Genomic DNA, 7,970 nt, shown 5'->3' with positions numbered 1-7,970 from the left:
TCAATTTTAGACAGCTTGGCTTGATGTAGCACATAAACTTCCCGGGTGTGTCCCTATATAAGCAAAGTAAAATATTTTGTTTTACTAAATGCAAGATATTTCTATACATTTCTGGGACAGTGATATTGAAATAGTTTCAGGCTGACAGTACAACTTTAATTTTATTCATGACTGAGTCTATGACATTTCATATAAACTTCTGAGACAAATGTAAGCTTCTTGAGTGTGGGAGGGACTTCACTTATCAAAAATTTTTATGGTATTGCTCATTCCAGTGATAATAAACAGCTTTACAACTGCGCTGGGTGTAAACTCTTTATAATTTCCCCTGTGGCTCTGAGAACTTTGTTTTAACTCTTGTCAATGTAGAAATCATTTCATCAATAATTAAAACAATACCCCTGCTCCCATGAGCTAGCTGAAAGAATAAAAACCAGGCCCCATTACAATGTTTTATTAGCTAGGTTTTAAACCAGGCTTTGTCCTATTTGTTCCTTCATTAGCAGCCTGGGAACAATTGCATGGAGTATTTTAGGAAGTCTTAAAATGCCACCTAATATTTATTGCTTATTTGTAATTACAAAATTCCTCTATCATATTATATAGATGTTGGGAAGTTTGTGCTCAAGACAAATACCACTACTCTCAATTCTAATAACTACTAAAAACTGAGAGAAATATTTCTTTTATTTCCTAAAATTGTGAAGTTCTCCTATATACAAACATCTGAAGGGAAGAATCCAGAACAGTGTTAATGAAGGGAGCCAACAATAAGAAAACCCATGCAGAAACTACCCATCCAGCCTTTAATCTGCTAGCACTTGGAACCAATTCCAGGGATTCAAAAACTCTATGAACCTATGTAGAATATATAGCAAGGAGTGGACCATGGCAGCCATGAAAGTGCATCGCTCCCATTGCGTGCTGGCACCCCTCGGCAACTACCATCCCGTTTTCTCTGAGGTTGTGCTTTCTGCACGCTGCCTCCAGCCAATGACTGAACATAGCAAGTGGTTTTTGTTTTTCTTTTTTTTCATTATTTTCTTTATATTTAGTATCTTTTTTTCTCCCGTGTTATTTTTTTCAAATTTTTATTTAAATTCTGGTTAGTTAACATACAGTGTAATATTGGTTTCAGGAGTAGAATTTCATGATTCATCACTTATATATAACACCCAGTGCTCATACAGGTGTGCTCCTTAATGCCCATCAGCCCATCTCCCACCCTCCTCCCCTCCATCAACCCCCATTTTGTTCTCTATCATTAAGAGTCTCTTATGGTTTGTTTCCCTCTCTTTTTCTATTTCCCCCTTCCCATATGTTCATTTGTTTTGTTTCTTAAAGTCCACATATGAGTGAAATCATAGAACATAGCAAGTGTTAATTCAGGTCTGTTCCCTTGAACCTTAGGACTTCTCAGATGGATAAATTTGGCTCAAGGATACTCCATCAATCTGACATAAAACTCCTTACAACGGTTTCTTACCAATTCTCTTTTCTCCTTCACAGATATCAGACCTGCACTATGGTCTGAAGTTTCTCCCTGCCTACTCCTGTTCCTCTCCTCCATCTCTCATATTCCCCAACACGTCTTTCATGTTTCCTCAACAAATCTCTTGCACCTTGTACAGTACACACTAGACAGCTAGTTTGCGCCAGCATATCCAAATGCCCCCATTAATTACTCTCTTGAAAATGTAGAGCTCCTGTCCTCCCTTTGTATTCCCATCAAGCAGAATGTGCAGCAGAACATGTTGTTTAGTGTTCAAGGTCGGGGTTCTGAGGGCGGCCAGCCCAGAGCATCCCTTGTAAGGAAGAGTGTTCAGGTGGCAGGCCTTGATCTCCTTGGAAATGCTGGCCATGAAAGGGAGGGGAAGGCCACTGATTGTTGCTAGGGTAAGTTACTATGAGATAAAACCTTCTGCATGTAGATGCCAGCAGTGGATGCTTTGTCCAGTTGGCTGCTCCTGGACTTTGTGTACATAAGTTCCCCCAATAAACTTACATCTCGACCGCTGTCTCTGGGTCTTTTCTATGTCTCACTGGATCATCACCCACCCTAGGTTTAGAGTCTTTTGGGGTGCGGCTACACACACCTTTAATTCCATCTTGGTATATGCTTTTTGGAGGATCCAGTGTAATGCATGCTTCCTCCTTCATTGTCATGTTACACTAGTCCTCTCATTTACTCTGTTCCACCATGGACAGTGATCATCACTGATTTCTTAAAACGTGATAAATTGTTTCTACCTCAGAGCCTTTGCACAGGCTATCCTGGTACACAGGATAAGCAAATATACATATAAATACACATAAATAAATATAACCTTTATATATTGTGCTTTGTGTAGATTTAAAAAATTGTTTTCCCAACTAAATTCTGACAGTAAATTTCACTCATAGATGTTGAGTCATTAAAGTCTTTTTGGTATCTTTACCTTGTGGTAGTTTTATGGAATAGCTAAGGCTATATGAAGACTACAGTGTATTGGAATGTATTGCTTCTGACAAATTGCTTATAACAACTACAATATTTTGAGGTGCTTCTCAAAATGATTACTCATAGATAGGTAAATAGTTGACCCTTGAATGGCACAGGTTTGAACTATGTGTGTCCACTTATATGCAGATTTTTTAACTGTACAGTACTACAAAATCATTTTCTTTTCCTTATGATTTTCTTGATAACATTTTCTTTTCTTTAGCTTTCTTATTATATGAATATAGTATATAATACACATATGAAATATGTGTTAATCAACTATTTATGTTATTTGTAAGGCTTTTGATCAACTGTAGGCTATTAGTAGTTAAGTTTTGGGGGAGTCAAAAGTTATATGTGAATTTTTGACTGTGCAGGGGTTAGCACTTCCAACCTCCATGTTGTTCCAAGATCAATTGTATTGCAATAGTATGGAGGGAGGAGAAAAAAAAAAACAACAATTTTTCAGTGAATGTCTTAATTTACTAAAGCAGTGTTTCTCAGATTCTAATATGTGGACAACTACTGGATATCTTCTTCCCTATGTTACCCACTTGGCTGACTCTTCTTCAGGATGAAGCTCAGGAAACACCTTCTCCCAGAAAACTTCACTGTCTTTCTTTCTACTCATTTGGATGAGAGGCACCTCTAATGTGGTCCTACAGAACTTGATATGTCACAGCACTTATCCCATGAAATTCATCCCTAAGCCTGCAAATTGCCTGGTTATGTATTGCCCTCTTATAAGCAAAACTTCAAAAAGCAAAAGTTTAACCTTAGTCCTAGTATCCTCCAACACTATCATAGTACTTGCCACAGAGTAAAGCTCAGTAAATGTCATCAAAGAATAAAGATTTTGCCTAAAATCCAGAGTTGATAAATTAAATTACCAGATAAGAAGTATAATTCTGCATGGGTTATTAAAAGAGATTCAGAATACCTCGTTTCTCCTTTTATGAAGCATATGTCTGTATGTGAGTAGAAATTTCTGGAAGAGAATGTATCTAGAGAGTGTACTGGTTGACTAGATATCTAGTTGCTCTGCAGGGCTCTCACACTATAAAACAATTAAATCCTGTATAAAATACGCCTTCCACTGTAGTGCTGAGATCATAGGGCCATCACACTAACAAAAATCATGGGCATGGGTGGTGGTAGTTGTGGCGGGTGGTGATGATCAGGGAAGAGGAAATAATAAGCAAACCATAAGTAAGGTTGTCATGGGAGCAAATGCCAATGTCGGCATTTCAAGCACTCCAGGTATTAAATGTGGGATTAACATCTAGGTGGTGAGCTCAATCTGAAACTCCCAAATTAACCTGGGACCAGGGAAAGAGTTAGTGTACTCATAGATCCACGATGCCTCCAAATACAGCAGAAAATATCTCCTCATTAGACTTCCATGATTTCCACAGTTTAAAGTCAGCTGAATATGAATCTGAAGATCCTAAATCCACAACGAAACAAGACAGCATAGAGCACAAGTAGACAACAATAGTAATAGCATGTTTTCAAAACAGATTTAGATTATTCTTAAGGACTTGAATAACTAGAACCATATTATAAAATAAATATGTACAAAACTTCTAAAATAATAAAAGATGACCAGCAATACTATCTTATTTCAGAATGACTAGACAGACTTTTAAAAAAGAATAGAACTTTTGGAAATGAGTTCAAAGCTCTAAGTGCTTTAGGATCAGCCATACCAAACCCTCATTTTATTGTAGAACAGAGAGGCTGCAACACACCCATGCTGACTAAGCCAGAGGTGAGTCCAGAACCCCAGCTCCACACTCCAAGCTCAGTACTCCTTCCCCAGGCCTGTGCTGCCCTAAGTCAGCAAGCACATCATGATCATGTGAACAAACCCTGCAGCTTTGCTTACCATGTACCAGGCATAGTGTGAAGCCCCTAACTCACTTAATCCTTACAAGAATTCTATGAGGTTAGTACTATTACCATCATCATTGTAATACTGATGGGAAGAGAGCTGAAATAATTTGCCCAAGGCCCCACTGCTAGGAAATGGTGAAGCAGGGATTCCAACCCAGGCACTTTCTCTCTAGAGTCCATGATCTATAACATTTATAATAGAAGTTAAAGTTCTTGATAATACTCAAAAGGTCCCATCCACTCATATCACACACCTCAGTCACTATCATCAAGAGGCAGTGGCCTTTTTAATTTCTTTAAGCTGATAAAATGGCTCAGAGCCATTCCACTTATTTCTTCCTGCCCCCAGAAAGGTTGACATACTCTTCTTTGGAGCAAAGAAGAGATGAAATAAAAGCATACCCAAGTACAATTATTCTTGAATTTGTTCTGATGTAGAATTCCTTAGTCTATTTCTCTGGGTCTGCTCATTATGTAGAAAGGGAAATTGAGGCCATACAGATAAAGGTCATCCAGCTAGAGTGAGAAACAAAAACAAAAACAAAAAACAGAGACAAGAAAATCTCTCTTGATTTTAATATGGTCTCTTTTCATTTACATTTAAAACATGTCAAACTGTCCCTTAGATGGTTGATGGTATGCACATATGCCAAAACTTACTGAATTATATAACTGAAATTTGGCACAGTATTACGTGGAGATTATACCTCAATAAAAGTGTTTTTTTAAGTAGGTAGAAAAACTAAAAGTGTATCCCACCAGCTCACCTTAATTATTCTTTTATGTGTTAGGTGGCATTTGCCATGAAATTCAGTATTTGGTTAGCAATTCCCTTTCTCAAATGCCAGAAAGCAATACAATCAGGAGAAGAAAATAATCAGCAAATTAACCATTTTATTAATTCAATAATAGATTCTCCAGTGAACTAGACTTGACCACATAGGAAATTCCTCTTATTGATATCACAATCAGTCTGGAGCCTAGAACGGAAAAACTAAAGTGCCTACTCTTTACACTTCACCTCACTTTATTCAAAACTAACACTGAAAAGCAAAGAAAGACCATTCCAAGCATTCTAGCCAGTAAGGAAAAGAAAAGAAAAAATTTGGCCAAGAGCTCAACTAGTCCACTTTCCTAAGGTTTTTAGGGAGTGGAAAGATAGAAGTAGGGAGTTTCTAAGTAAGAGCTGCCTCCCAACCACCTAACCTAGCACCATGACGAAGAAACCACTTGAAGACAGGATAGGAAACAAAAGAAGAGAAATCTCAGGTTTTGGCCAAGTCCAAGTGGCTCCTTTTGACTTGTATAGTTTTTGTTACTGTTGGTTTGCTTTTTTACAGAAAAGAGAAATTACCTCATTTGTTCTGCCAGAAACATGTTCCCATAATGTATACTCAAATTTAAAGAATCCATATATAGACATGTCTCCTTCTTAGGTTGGGCAAATATTGGTTGGCAATTGGAGAAAATGAGCGTCTTCTGGGCATCATTTATAAAAGTTAATATAGCAAGAACGGATTATATCAATGCTTAGTTTAGTATGGCATCATAAAACCCAATGAGGCATATGTTATTAGCACTGCTATTAGGAGTTTGGGGGCCTTTTAAATAGATGCTTTTTAATCCTAAATTAATTTTTCCAACTTCAAACATAGAGTTATTTTACCTTGGCAAAGGTAAAGAAACTGTTGTGATAGAGTTTTTAAAGAAAAATTCAGTCCTAGTTAATGAGGATTGTGATTTACCATATCTGCCAATTGGAGTCTAGCCTCTTTTAGGAAGAATAGAAGCATTTCCCATAACAAGTGAAAAGCAGGGGCCATGTGCTTAGACACAGAAACCAACAGAAGAACTGTCCCAGGTGATATTTGATCCAAAGTAAATCAAAGAGGTAATATTTTAAAAACCTCAAAGGCATATGGAAAACTTGACACCACCATGTTGAAAAGTGCATGTTGCCGGAAGAGATAAATCTTGGGTTATTTCCTTTCATCAAAGAATTTTTAGTCAAAAATTAAAATGATTGCTTACAAACTTCAGTATTTATTCAACAAGGAAACATCAAATGTTCATTTAGCACATGCTATGTGCTAGGGATTGAGCTAAAGCATGAGGCACACACAGAAGGATATGTATGTTACTCAAAGAGCTGGCAATCCACTGGAAAAACGAAGACTGATATAGTTAAAATAATCAGAGAATAATGAAGATAAGAATAATCAAGTTTGTGGGCGCCTGGGTGGCTCAGTCGTTAAGTGTCTGCCTTCGGCTCAGGTCATGATCCCAGGGTCCTGGGATCGAGCCTCAAATCGGGCTCCCTGCTCGGGGGGAAGCCTGATTCTCCCTCTCCCACTCCCCCTGCTTGTGTTCCTGCTCTCGCTATGTCTCTCTCTGTCAAAAAAATAAAAAATAAAATCTTTAAAAAAAAAAAAAGAAGAATCAAGTTTGTGATGGTTTTCAAACTTTAGGGGTACTTATGAGTAATCTGGTTTTCTCAGGCCCCAACACCAAACATTCTAATTCAGTAATTCTGTGGTGAAACCTAAGAATGTATATTTATAAGTTACCGCAGGTAATTTTATATAGGTGGTCCAAAGTCTTGCACTTTAAAAAAAGAATAACAGAAAAAAATCTAACGGAAAGACTTTTTGAGCTTGTAGCAGTTGGTAGAGTTTTTCTGAAGAGAACATGACTTAAGATGATCATCATACAACATGTTGGGTTTGATTTTAGATTTAGTCTGTATTATATAAAATTTTGTTAAAGTTAAATAAGCAGCAGTCACAAATTTCTTTTTTTTCTAGAAACACTCACTGCCAGAAAATTCTAATATATAAGAATCCATCCACTTCATAAGGTTTAATCCTATCCTTATTAGGTGGTATGGTATGTGTGCAGAAAGACTGCCTCTGATCCACATGTGGCCATGATATTTTAAAACCATAATTTAACACAATGAAATCAGCAAGGTTGAGTGCTGTAATCAGTAATATTTTTTAACATCTAAATAATGAACTAGAAAAATAAATAGGAGGTCAGTGAGGCATGGAATTGTAACTCAAGAAATAAATTAAAATGTGTTATGTCTGAGCCACTAGTTTCCACGCTAATCTCTCATATACTCTTCAGTGAGGGTTACTGTTCAAGATCAAGCATGTTATCCATGAGTAACATGGAATGAATATGCAGCAGTTGTAACAGCAGAAAAAGGAGGTAATTCTCAATTTGTGAGATAAAATGTAAATGTAAAAAAGCATAAACTGTTTTATGTATTTTTCCTCTCACTTCATGCTTACTTATGTGTATTTATGTGTGTGAAGTGGGAGTTAAAGTTAAAGATTTAGACAAATTCCTCAAATTATCTGTCATTAAGAAATTGAGACTTAATAGTACATTAAATTCAAAATCAAGCAAAGGAAATTTTATAAACACAGGAATAAATGTGATTGCTTTTATTCCCTAACAAATGTTACATCCAATAAGAATATTAGTTTTTAAATTGCTATATATATTTAAAACATCTCACCTATTAGAAGAAGTCACATGTAACATAATACAAAGGTATTATGTTGGAAACTGACATGTCATAATG

The sequence above is a fragment of the Mirounga angustirostris genome, unplaced genomic scaffold, assembly GCF_029215605.1.
Source record: "Mirounga angustirostris isolate CCGP_5_RB_7025 unplaced genomic scaffold, mMirAng1.0.hap1 SCAF_3, whole genome shotgun sequence".
NCBI lineage: Eukaryota > Metazoa > Chordata > Mammalia > Carnivora > Phocidae > Mirounga > Mirounga angustirostris.
Note: the sequence above shows the minus strand (reverse complement) of the source record.